Below are 13,916 nucleotides of genomic sequence, written 5' to 3'. Positions count from 1 at the left end.
GCTCCGATCTCCCCGGCCACAGATGACCCATGACGTACTTCATGGCGAGTCCGGACAACCTATTCAGTTTGGCCCATTGAGCCAGACGATCGTCCACTGCCAGTGGACGCTCTGGATTGTGGAACTGCGACCAGAAAAGCTTTTCCACTTCGCGATCTTTTTGATCTCGGAAGTGTTCGGTCGCATCAGCAGCACTTGCTGCCAAATCCAGATAGGTGTCCTCCACACTCCTCATCCGGTCCAACGGAGCAAAGTTCGGATCGCAAAACTTCCTCCGCAGCATAAAGGGCTTTCCAGCTGCATCTGTCCGGCCTGACGCAGCTCCTCCTTCGCAGCTCTCATTGCAGAGCGAGCATCCTTGGCATCAGCAACGGCCTTCTCTAAGTCCGTCTGTCTCGCCTGGTCTTCTTTCTCAAGAAGCTTGCAACGGTCAGCAGCGCTCTTTAACTTCACGGCCATCTCGGCCATCTCCTTCTTGCTTCGGCAGTGAGCAGCTTGTTCGGCTCTCAGCTCTTCAAGGGCTTTCTCGGCAGCCGCATCACTTTTCCTGGCTCGTTCCTTAGCTCAGGCAAGTTCCGCCCGAAGACTCTCCATGGCGGCCGCACCATCTGCGTCAAGCACACACATTATAAGATACTGGCATAAAGCTCCTCTTACCAGATTCCGCCCGAGGAATTACATACCTTGAGCCTCATCAAGCCGCTTGTTGACAAGCGCGATGTCGGCATCTGCCGCGTCAAGTTGCCGCTTTAGTTCGGCAAAATCATCAATCCGGCTCGATTCCGGACAATTCGCCACCTATATACAAAGGCGACATTTAAGACTTGGGATTACGATCCTCTGCATGCCATCAATTTTGACAACGCACAGAGTCTCAGGGGCTACTATCTACACAGGGCACATCTTACTTATGCGCAACTGACAAAAGTGTACATTATCTAACATACCTCAAAACCCGTCAGTAAACTTCTGATGGCCTCATGCAATCCGCTTTCTGCGGATGAAATCCTTTCAATCACCGTGCCCATCAAAGCACGGTGCTCCTATGAGATAGAAGCTCGCCCCAGCAGAATCTTTAGCTCCTCCGGTCGAGCACCAGACGGTGCCGGACTTGTCCTATGGCCTCTTTCGAAGGCCGGATGCGGAGAACCTTGGGGGGCCACATAGCTATCTTCCGCCCCTGCCGGATTCGGAGAAACCCTCCGCGACGACACCTTAGGGTCGCCCGCCTCGCTAGGCGGTACGGCAGGGGGAGGCATCCCGCTCTCCATCATCTCCGGAAGAAGATCCACCGAAGACGAGCTCTGCTGAGAAGGGCTGAGGTCCGAGCTACAAGGTAAAATTTCGGTTAATCCTCTCAGATATAAAGCAAGGATTTCTCTCACCCCTCTTAAGGAAAATCTTTCTCCACTTACGGCTCGCTGGAGGGCTGGTCCTCTTGAGGGCATAGTTCGGCCGAGGAATCCCCCGGCAGACCCTCTGACGGGGATTTTTCCCCCTGCTTGGAGGCTATAGCCTCCTAGTTGTCAGAGGCAGTCCTCTTCTTCCCCTTAGGAGAGGAATTGTCGGTTCCTCCCTTCGGAACAGCCTCCTTTGAGGAGGCCATAGTTTCCTTGTCCTCCCCCTCACTTCCCTCCAAAGGCATTATCTTCAACATCCTGACAAGCACGGGATCCGGCCTGGTTTCGGGAAGGGGAGCCGGACACCTGATCAGCTTTGCCTTCGATATCCACTCCTGTTTAAAAGGACAGCTCTTTTAGGGGCAAGTTTATGACAATTATACGGATAGCAGGTCCGGGAACAAGGTTACTTACTTGAGTATCCAGGCGATTGCAGCTTAGACCTGCGTCCTCGGTCAAATCCGGACACATAGCTTGTGATCCGAAGAACAGTTTATACATCTCCGCGGGCGTTGCGCCCGTGAAATGCTGGAGAGCTCGCGGTCCCTTTGGATTAAACTCCCACAGGCGAAGGGAGCGACGTTTGCTGGGCAATATTCGGCGAATCAGCATGACCTGCGTCACCTTGACCAGGCTGAGGTCTCTTTCTAAGAGGTCCCTAATGCGGCCCTGCAACAAGGGCATGTCTTTAGGTAACCCCCAATCTAATCCTTTGTTGACCCATGACGCTAGCCGTGGTGGAGGACCCGAGCGAAATGTAGGAGGTGCCACCCACTTGGTGCCCCTGGGAGTGGTGATATAGAACCACTCCCGTTGCCACAAACCGAGCTCCTCTTGAAAAGAGCCCTCGGGCCATGAAGCATCAACATTCTTGCTTATAACAGCGCCTCCGCACTCTGCGTGCCGTCCATCGATCATCTTCGGCTCCGCTTTAAAGGTCTTGCGCCATAATCTGAAGTGAGGGGTAACACGGAGGAACGCTTCACACACGATGATGAATGAGGAAATATGGAGGATGGACTCCGGAGCTAAGTCGTGGAATTCTAGCCCGTAATAAAAAAGCAGCCCCCTCACAAAGGGATCCATTGGGAAGCCTAACCCCCGAAGGAAGTGAGACATGAACACCACGCTCTCACCGGGACGGGGACTGGGAATGGCCTGCCCTTGAGCAGGCAACCTATGTGAAATTTTGCCGGTCAAGAACTTAGCCTCTCTCAACTTTAGCACGTCCTCCTCCGTGATGGAGGAGGGCATCCATCGGCCTTGAAGGGAGGAGCCGGACATTGTCGAAGGTCCGAAGCACCTGGAATCTGGAGCCTAGGGTGTTGGAACTCGAGGCGACGGGTGAACTCATTTGAGATTGGAAAAAGGAGTAAGGCCTTGGTCTCTTTATAAGAGGTTAAATACCAAGAGCCCTCCCTGTAACCGTTTGGACTCGCCTTTAATCGAGGAAACGTGCTAACAGGCACGATTGGGTTACCCACGTCCATATTGATGAGAATCCCGTAAATAAAGGGGACACGATCTCTGCTTTGACAAGACGTGCCAAGGAAACCGCCCCGCAAAACGTGCTGAGGTGGAAAAGCAAAAATGATTCAAGTAAAAGACTTGGCTGTAGTGTGATGTCACACTGCGGAATACGTCAGTAGATTAGATTTGTGTTAATATTATTCTCTCTATGGCAATATGTGGAAGCTTTTTTGCAGAGCCGGACACTATCCTTGGTGTTTAAAATCTTCTTGAGGAATTTGGAGGAGGAACCCGCCTTGCAATGCCGAAGACAATCTGCGCGCCGGACTCGTCGTCATTGAAGCCTGGTTCAGGGGCTACTAAGGGAGTCCTGGATTAGGGGGTGTCTGGGTAGCCGGACTATACCTTCAGCCGGACTCCAGGACTATGAAGATACAAGATTGAAGACTTCGTCCCGTGTCCGGATGGGACTTTCCTTGGCATGGAAGGCAAGCTTGGCGATGCGGATATTCAAGATCTCCTACCATTGTAACCGACTTTGTGTAACCCTAACCCTCTCCGGTGTCTATATAAACCGGAGGGTCTTAGTCCGTAGGACAACTACATATACAACAATCATACCATAGGCTAGCTTCTAGGGTTTAGCCTCCTTGATCTCGTGGTAGATCTACTCTTGTACTACCCATATCTTCAATATTAATCAAGCAGGACGTAGGGTTTTACCTCCATCAAGAGGGCCCGAACCTGGGTAAAACTTCGTGTCCCTTGTCTCCTGTTACCATCCGGCCTAGACGCATAGTTCGGGACCCCCTACTCGAGATCCGCTGGTTTTGACACCGACACTCTCTTTTTGACCCCTTTACTTGTGCACGGGCAGTCAGAGCCTCCCACCACGGACGCGCATAATAGGGCAAGGAAAGGGGAGCCGGAGAGAAGCCGAAGGCATGAGACAAACCAAAGCAACGACAAGGACCAAGGCCACAAAGATCAGATGGACGAAGCAGGTTTCCCCGGCAAGACCCTTGCCGGGGCAGCTCACCCACGCCAGCCGAGCGAGCCACCCTCGAGCCCACCAACACTCGACAAATGCATTGGGATAGGGCTCAAGAGGCACTGAGGGAGTCCTGGATTAGGGGGTGTCCGGATGGCCAGACTATACCTTCAGCCGGACTCCTGGACTATGAAGATACAAGATTGAAGACTTCGCCCCGTGTCCGAAAGGAACTTTCCTTGGCGTCGAAGGCAAGCTTGGTGATGTGGATATTTAGATCTCCTACCATTGTTACCGACTTTGTGTAACCCTAACCCTCTCCGGTGTCTACATAAACCGGAGGGCTTTAGTCCGTAGGACAATATACAACAATCATACCATAGGCTAGCTTCTAGGGTTTAGCCTCCTTGATCTCATGGTAGATCTACTCTTGTACTACCCATATCATCAATATTAATCAAGCAGGACGTAGGGTTTTACCTCCATCGAGAGGGCCTGAACCTGGGTAAAACTTTGTGTCCCTTGTCTCCTGTTACCATCCGCCTAGACGCACAGTTCGGGACCCCCTACCCGAGATCCGCCGGTTTTGACACCGACATTGGTGATTTCATTGGGAGTTCCTATGTGCCGTCGTCATCAGGAAGGATGCCTCCTCCCGTCTTTAAAGACGGTACCTTTTCTAAGGGAGCATTGGCTGTCGGCCAAACTCTCCGGCTGGGTGGTTTTCTTATGACCGCCTGTTCGGCTGCTGCACCGACGATGACCTCTCGGGTCATCAAAAGCAATCTTCACGTCAGTTCAGAACTCGCCGAGCAGTTAGATCCAATAGAGCTCTCTTCCATGAACGAGCTCTTTGATCGCATCGCCGCCCTGGGGGTCGCTATAGATTACGACAAGGTTGGGCCTAAACCCGATCTAAGAGAGATTAACTCTCCCCAGGTCACCCATCACATTGCCGTGGTAGAAGGGCAGTGCGGCGACCCTTCATCTATCTGAAGGACTAATTACATCCGGATTCCCGATCCCTCCAGGTCGGATACCCGCGGAGGGGAGGATATAACTCAAGACCTGAACTTAGAATCAGGCAACGGGCTAGATTCATTGGATAACATTCAAGAACCTAAACTTCAGAGTTCGGAAACTCCTTGGCCTCTGAGTCTCAAATCAGGTGAAGTTTCGGATTTAATTCCACCCACCCACATGAACATAAGCGATCTGTCCAAAATTAGGCAAAAGCCCGAAGAAACAGTACACCATTACTGGGCCAGATTCCTCCTGGTTATGAACAGGATAAAGGACTGCCGCGAGGAAGACGCAATCTCAATCTTCTGCAATAATTGCACGGACAAGGGAATCCTTAACGCCATAAGTCGTCATGATATTACATGCCTTTATGACTTGCGTCCATAGTACAAAAGTACTGTGCGATGGAAAGCGCCTGGAAAACCAAAATAAAATTTTGGGATAATCCGGCCCTAAATAGAAACCCCGTCCGGAACAAAAGGGTGCATCATCGACAGACACCCGGGTTAAACACCAAAAAACAAAAAACCCACTACAGGGCATGGAAACGTACTGGAAGGATGGCTTAATGGACCCTGTAAAATTCATAGTACAGAGGATGCCACCCCAACTCACAGCCTCAGAGCATGTTGGATACTCCGGCAGGTGGCCAAAATTGGCGAAGACCTCCTAATTCCGGAGGCCGCAGAAAGCCACCCCAGGGACACCAGTACAGTCTTAATAGTCTTCGAGACTTTCGCATCAAATAGCATGCGAAAAAGAACACTCCGCAACCTCGCCGAAGTCTACCAAGTAGCAACAATAAACCCATGGAGTGACACGGCTATCACCTTTAATGCCGGTGATGAACCTAAATTCCAAACAGCCAGAGCACCAGCCGCACTGGTCCTCAGTCCAATAGTGGACGGCTTTCGCCTCGCCAAGGTACTCATGGATGGAGGCAGCGGATTGAACCTCATTTATGAGGAAACCCTCCAAAAAATGGAAATAGACTGGAACCGCATTGAGCGAAGCAGCACAACCTTTAGAGGAATAATCCCCAGTCGGGAAGCGCGTTGTACAGGAAAAATCACACTAGATGTGGTGTTCGGCACGCCGGATAATTACAGGTCTGAAGAGGTCACGTTCCATGTGGCCCCGTTCAATAGCGGATACCACGCTCTGCTCGGGCGAGAAGCATTTACAATCTTCCAAGCCATACCCCATTACGGGTACATGAAGCTCAAGATGCCCGGGCCAAATGGAATCATCACTCTCGCTAGTGATCCGGACATAGCACTCCGCGCCGAAAATAAGATAGCCGCACTGGCCCTTGAGGCACTATCCGAAGCCCTAGCGGCTGAGGAGCTGACTGCGCTGCGCTCCACGGTGAACAGGGACGATGTGATACTTGACAAGAGATCCAAGTCCACCTCCTTTAAACCAGCGGATGAAATAATCAAGTTCCAGGTCCATCCAACGGACCCCAATAAAAAAGCTTCCATCGGGGCGCAATTAAACCCTGATGTAGACGCCGCACTGCGAGAATTCCTACGTGAAAATTGGGACATCTTCGCCTGGCACCCTTCAGACATGCCAGGAATCCCACGCAGGCTGGACGAACATAGCTTAAATATCCTAAAAGGATTCAAACCTGTCAAACAAGCTCTTCGGCGTTTTTCCGAACCTAAGAGGCAGGCCATGGGGAAGGAGCTAGCCAAGCTATTGGAGGCCGGATTCATCAGAGATATAAAACATCCGGACTGGCTAGCAAACCTGGTGATGGTACCAAAGAAGGACAAATCCTGGCGCCTGTGCATTTATTTTAAAGACCTTAAAAAGGCTTGCCCAAAGGATCCCTTCCCCCTCCCCCGCATTGATCAAATTATCGACGCCACCGCAGGACACGATTCGTTATGCTTCCTCGACGCATATTCCGGCTACCATCAAATCAAGATGGCAGAATCTGACCAAGCCGCAACGGCATTCATCACACCATACGGCCCATTCTGCTTCAACACGATGCCCTTTGGGCTCAAAAACGCCGGCGCAACATATCAGCGCATGATTCAAACATGTCTGGTAAACCAGATCGGCAAAACAATGGAGGCATGCGTGGACGATGTGGTCGTAAAAACAAGACATGTCGAATCTCTAGTAGATGACTTGAGGCTTACATTTGACAATCTCCGAACATACGACATCAAGCTCAACCCGGAAAAATGCGTTTTCGGCGTTCCAGCCGGAAAGCTCTTGGGCTTCATTGTGTCCGGTAGAGGAATTGAAGCAAATCCCGCCAAGATCCGAGCTTTGTCACAATTGGATATCCCGAAAGACCTCAAACAGATACAAAAATTAACCGGATGCGTGGCGGCTCTAAGCCGCTTCATCTCCCGTTTGGGAGAAAAGGCACTACCCCTCTATCGCCTCCTTCGACGCACTGAACACTTCAAGTGGACGGATGCCGCCACGGCCGGACTCGAGGAAATAAAGGCCATATTGGCAACAAACCCAGTCCTGGCCGCACCAAATATTGGCGAACCAATGCTATTGTACATTGCAGCAACCCATCAGGTTGTAAGCGCAGTGCTCGTTGTCGAAAGAGAAACGGACGGACACAAATTCCCCCTTCAAAAGCCGGTCTACTATGTGTCCACTGTCCTCACTCCATGCAAATCACGGTACCCGCATTATCAAAATATTGCATACGCGGTATTCATGGCATCCCAGAAGCTGCGACACTACTTTCAAGAGTGTTCGATAACAATAGCCTCCGAAGTACCACTTAACGGTATTATAAACAACCGTGAAGCAACGGGCCGGATTGCAAAATGGGCCATCGAGCTCCTCCCATTCGACATAACTTATAAGCCACGGTAAGCTATTAAGTCGCAACTTTTGGCCGACTTCGTCGCATAATGGATGGAGGCCGAACTCCCTAAAGAGTATGGCACATATTCAAACTAGATCATACATTTTGATGGCTCTAAAATGTTGGCCGGTCTAGGGGCTGGCGTCATTTTGACGTCCCCCACGGGAGACACAGTGCAATACATACTCCAGATTATGTACACAGACTCCAACAATGCAGCCAAATATGAGGCCCTTTTACACGGTCTCTGGATGGCAGTATCCATGGGCATTCAACGCCTAGAGGTGCGAGGGGATTCAAACCTCGCAATATCCCAAATAAATGGAGACTTCGATGCCAAGGATCCAAAAATGGTAGCTTATCGCAACGCCATCCTAAAAATGTCAGCTCGGTTCAAAGGGCTCGAATTTCATCATATAGCCCGGGAGAACAATCAGGCGGCAAACGTCCTGGCACGCATCGGCGCAAAACGCGACGCAGTCCCCCCCAACATCTTCTTGGAACGGCTGTTCAAGCCATCCGTAGTATGGGAAGGGGAATCCGGCAATAACATTCCGGACTCAACCGCACTGCCCGATGCCGAACAATCTGACACAATCAGAGGCTCCGCCAATGAAGTCACACCTTCAGCCCACGTAATAATGGTCGTTATCGCCCCGTGGACAGAACCATTCCTAGCCTACCTTACTAGGCAGGAACTCCCAGAGGACCAAAACAAGGCACGCTGCATAGTGCGGAGATCTAAAGCCTACAAAGTCCATGAGGGAGAGCTTTATAAGAAAAGCACTACTGGAGTCCTTCAAAGGTGCATCTCCGAAGAGGAAGGGCGGAACTTGCTGGCTGAAATTCACGCCGGACTCGGTGGTCATCACGCTGCAGCTCGGTCCCTTGTAAGCAAGGCTTTCCGTACATGCTTTTATTGGCCAACGGCCCGGGCAGACGCTCAGGACTTAGTCCAACGATGCGTCGGTTGCCAGCTTTTTGCAAACCAAAGCCATATGCCACCCATCGCCCTCCAAACTATCCCCATAACATGGCCCTTTACGGTCTGGGGGCTTGACATGGTGGGACCCCTTAAAGGTGGAACCCACAAGAAAAAATACTTACTGGTCATGGTGGATAAGTTCACCAAATGGATAGAAGCCAAGCCTGTTAAAACGGCCGAATCCGGACCGGTGATAGACTTCATATCTGGGGTCATACACCATTATGGCGTCCCTCATAGCATCATCACTGATAACGGCACGAACTTTACGGCTGATGAGGTAAAACTCTGGTGCAAAAACATGGGCATTAAGCTCGATTATGCTTCCGTCTATCACCCACAAACTAACGGACAGGTAGAACGTGCAAATGGTCTTATCATGAGCGGCATCAAACCCAGATTAGTGCGGTCCCTTAAGGAATCTAACACGCACTGGGTGGAGGAGCTCGACTCCGTACTCTGGGGGCTGCGGACCATGCCGAATCGCACCACCGGATATACGCCATTCTTCATGGTGTACGGCGCAGAGGCAATTTTGCCCTGCGACATAATTCATGACTCACCTCGGGTGCGCATGTACGAAGAAAGAGAGGCCGAGCTCGATCGACAGGACAGTTTGGACGCATTGGAGGAAGAACATGATGTGGCAAAAACCCGTTCCGCATTCTATCAATAGCAGGCTCGAAGATACCAAAGCAGAGAAGTACGGGCCAAAAATTACAACGTTGGCGAATTAGTTCTACGCCTGCCGGACAAGAAAAAGGACAAACTCAAGCCCAAGTGGGAAGGTCCCTTCATAATTGACCAAGTCCTGACTGGTGGAGCGTACCGCCTGCGAGATTCATCGGATAACCGACTCGAGCCGAACCCATGGAACGCAGCCCGTCTCCGAAGATTCTATGCCTAGCGCCGGACTCTGTGTTCGTCTCCTTCCTCTGTCCATTTTTTATATACTGTCTGTCTTATATTTCTCTCCTTCTCCTCTCCTCTTATAGCCGTAAAAGGCTCATCACATGACGTGCTACTCGCACTCATTAAACCTGGGGGCTTCTTTTAACAGAAGCTTATTCACACGGGCTTTATGCCCAACACATGTGTTACACTTCCGCATGTACCTTTTATTTCACCATTATATGCATCGATATGACTTAAGTTTTGGCCAAGCTGGGTTGCCTGGCTCCTGTGCTTACCCCTACGTTCCCGATTGTTCGGCTAGGTGGTAAAGGGAGCACCTCTGCGATTGTTACTGCCGGGTCAGCCGGATGTGTACCTCAGACTGGGTGAAGCCGAAAGCTAGCGTTCTTAAGGGAATATTCGGTCGGTGACCTGAAAGATGATTTTTCCAATTATTTATCTATGCGCCCCAGACGATTTTTCCTGCGTCTTTTTCGCAGAATGGACATGCACTTTAGGGCATGCCTCCCAGGGAAAGGAACCCTTAACGAAACTATTCTCCCTGGAAGATGTTTCTTACTAACCATGTAATATAACATAACTAGTTGGGCACTTGTCTGTTCAAGCACTGATGACCCCTACGCCTGGTCTCCATGCATACCTCGGTTCTTATATAACCGTGAGGGTATTCGGACACACTCCGGACCGTCAGGTCCTGAGGTTGAAGCGAAAAGGTCGGCCATGACAAACGATCTACAATCTGGCTAGAAGGCATTACAAATGTCGATTAATTTACATAGTCACTCTGACTGATTGTATCCTCTTCAATACCATCTAACAGGCTGTCTAATTTACAGTCCTGCTGGGAATACTTTGCGGCCAATTCTACTTGGCCGTTACTAAGCTTACAGGGATTTCCTTCCCATCGGGCCCCACAGGTCCGACCTCGGCCATGTGGTTTGGGTCAGCCTTTGTGTACCGCGTCTTCACCATGGCCCAGGCCTCCCTAGCGCCTTGATGGAAGGCCGATATCTTCCACAATCGGAAGCGCCGCCGTGCTCCCTTCAGCTTCTCTGCAAGCTCTCCAAGGCCCTCGGGCATGGAGAGGGATGGCCATAAGGCTTGGGCAACGCCTTGCATCACCTGCCGAACTCGCTCGTGCAGTTGCGAGAGCTCGGGAAGAAGGTCACACGTAGAACCGGGCATCTCCTCTGCAGGACGACCTGTTAGCATACCTACAGACATCACTCTATTAGTTGACTTCCTCGCCGAACTCTTTTTTCAAAGTTCGTTTAAGCACTTACTAAATATATCGTGTGGAAGCCGCTGCTTCTCCTTAACGGAGTCCGACAGCTGGGCACGAACATCTTTCAGTTCAACACCCAGCTTGGTGTTGGCATCCTGAAGATCATTCTTCTCCTGCCTCACCTTTGTTAGCACGCCCTCGCCAGCCTTTAGCCGGCATAGGAGTTGTTGCTTGTCCGGATCTAGTCCGGCGCCATCTGCAATTTCATTTGTCAGATTTGCACATATGCCGCACTTCACACTTATCTTTTTGAAGCATATATTACCAGAGGGGGGTCTCCTTAGGCTCCCCCGTCGCGGCTAGTGCGGCCTCAAGTTGGGCCTTGCACTCTTTTAGCTCCCGGGACAGTTGGGTATTCTTCTCTGAAAGAACCTGCGTATTACACGATCCATAAATCAGTTATTCTAACTGTTTCAAGTCTTGGGGGCTACTGATATATATAACCATTAAATTTTCTCACCCGTATGTCTTTTACATATTGCTCCGTGGCTCTGGCTAGACCATTTTGAGCAGCACGGAGATACGCATCTCCTGAATTAAAGGCATCAAACGCCTCTTGGGAGAAACAAGCATCGCGAAGAACAGTCCGGCGACGCCTGTGGTTCATGGCACTCTCCACCTCGGAAGGGGTGGCAGACAGCCTATCCGCATCCTCTGTCGGAGGAGCATCCGATGCGCACCTCGTGTTCGCCTCCACCTCCGGGCCAGGCTGTGGAGCCTGGCTGGTGGAGGCGTGATTGGCAGCCTCTCCGGATATAGTCCGGCAAGGTCTCTTTGTCCTTAACAGAGCACAAGTGTTAATATGCCTCGAAGGAATAACACCGGGGAATACAAAGGCACGCTATACCTTTGCGCCGGCACCGCGGTCCGAACTACACTTCTTTTTATCCCACGGGGCCCCGCAACCCCTCGTGGGCTGGCCGCGTAGGCTTGGCCTCCCGCCTCAAGGACCTCCTCTGCAAAACACGGTTGTTATACGGTCATCGAAAACAAGCGAGGACGGGTCCCCTTTCAAAGTACTAGGATTTCAGTCTCAGTTACCTGGGAGGCGGGGATTAGCCCTGGGTAATCGGCCGTAATGGCCACCAAGGCGTTGTCCTTGCTGAATTGATGGAATACCCCATCAATCAACTCCACAGATATGTCCAGATCCTCTTGGGAGGCCGGGTCGAGGGACCGTCCCGGATCCTCGGGTTGTGGAGGGGGGTTGTTTATCTCTTTAACAGCCTGGCGCAGCTCCTGCGTTGAAGTTGTCAGACCATATATTTGACAGTAGGAATACAAAACGGATGGACAAGTGAAAGTGCTGACTTACCCAGTTCGGAGGATTATACATGGTAAATCCACCCTGAGGGTTGACGCGGAGGAATTCCTCCTCTTCTCCCTTGTACAATGTGGACAAGATATTTATCAGAGCGACAGCCGAGTCCGGCCCCTTACGGCCGTGACGGGTGGTGTCGTCCTCCCCGTTGAAATCCCACATGGGGTGACTTCTATATTGAAGCGGCTGCACCCCCCGCATAATGCATACGGCCATGACTCCGATCATGGTTAGTCCGGAATGAGCCAATAATCTTATCCGGCCCATCAGGTAAAGGACGTCCTTGTCACTTTCTCTCCAAGAGCTCCGTGGACGCCAGCTTAGGCGCTTCTTCGGGGGAGCACTGTTGAACTCAGGGAGGCCGATCCGAACAGGATCCGGCAGCGGGACATCCTCTATGTAGAACCATTCCGAAGGCCAGTCCTCAGACGCCTTCTTTGGGGTTCCGGATAGATATCCGGTCCCGGCGATGCGCCACACTTCGGCTCCGCCCACTTCATATATTAACCCCTCTTGAGAACGGGGCACCAGGCAGAACAGCCTCTTCCACAGCGCGAAATGAGCCTCAACACCCAAGAAAAGCTCGCAAAGGGCAACGAAGCCCGCGATATGCAATATAGGGGCAGGCGTGAGGTTGTGCAGCTGGAGGCCATAGAACTCCAGAAGCCCCCGGAGAAACGGATGAATTGGAAATCCGAGTCCCTTTATTAGATAAGGGACAAGGCATACCCGCTCTCCTTTGGAGGGAGTGGGAGCGCTCTCCGCTTGCTCTCCGCCATTATAGGTGGCGAGTCCGGCTCGAACCGGGACCATGTAGGCCAGAGGGAGGAATCCCTTGGTCTGAAGCGATACTAGCTCGCTATGCGGGATGGAGCACCTCTCCCAGTCTCCAGGCTTAGGACTAGAAGGGCGAGAGGAGGAGTTGTGACGGCTGGCCATGGTGGAATGGATCTTCGCTGGATGCGCTCTGATGACTACTCGCGGAGGGGAGAAGGTGTGGTTTGGATCTAAATCCCCATTCCTTTAAATAGGCGGCTCATTTACGCGGCTAGGGGTGTGAATGTAAAAACACCCAGACTTTTCGTATTCATTTGACACGTGGAAGGCGGCCATTATTGAGCGTAGAAACCAAGGAGCGCAGCATTCACAGAACACAGGACATTATTCAACAGGTACACGGAATCTGGAGAGGAACCCGCCTTGCAATGCCGAAGACAATCTGCGTGCTGGACTCATCGTCATTGAAGCCTGGTTCGGGGGCTACTGAGGGAGTCCTAGATTAGGGGGTGTCCGGATGGCCGGACTATACCTTCAGCCGGTCTCCTGGACTATGAAGATACAAGATTGAAGACTTCGCCCCGTGTCCGGAAGGAACTTTCCTTGGCATGGAAGGAAAGCTTGGCGATGCGGATATTTAGATCTCCTACCATTGTAACCGACTTTGTGTAACCCTAACCCTCTTCGGTGTCTATATAAACTGGAGGGCTTTAGTCCGTAGGACAATATATAACAATCATACCATAGGCTAGGTTCTAGGGTTTAGCCTCCTTGATCTCGTGGTAGATCTACTCTTGTACTATCCATATCATCAATATTAATCAAGCAGGACATAGGGTTTTACCTCCATTGAGAGGGCCCGAACCTGGGTAAAACTTCGTGTCCCTTGTCTCCTATT

The sequence above is a fragment of the Triticum aestivum genome, chromosome 2A (genome assembly GCF_018294505.1).
Source record: "Triticum aestivum cultivar Chinese Spring chromosome 2A, IWGSC CS RefSeq v2.1, whole genome shotgun sequence".
NCBI lineage: Eukaryota > Viridiplantae > Streptophyta > Magnoliopsida > Poales > Poaceae > Triticum > Triticum aestivum.
The sequence above is the reverse complement of the archived record's forward strand: the minus strand, read 5'-3'. Positions refer to the sequence as shown.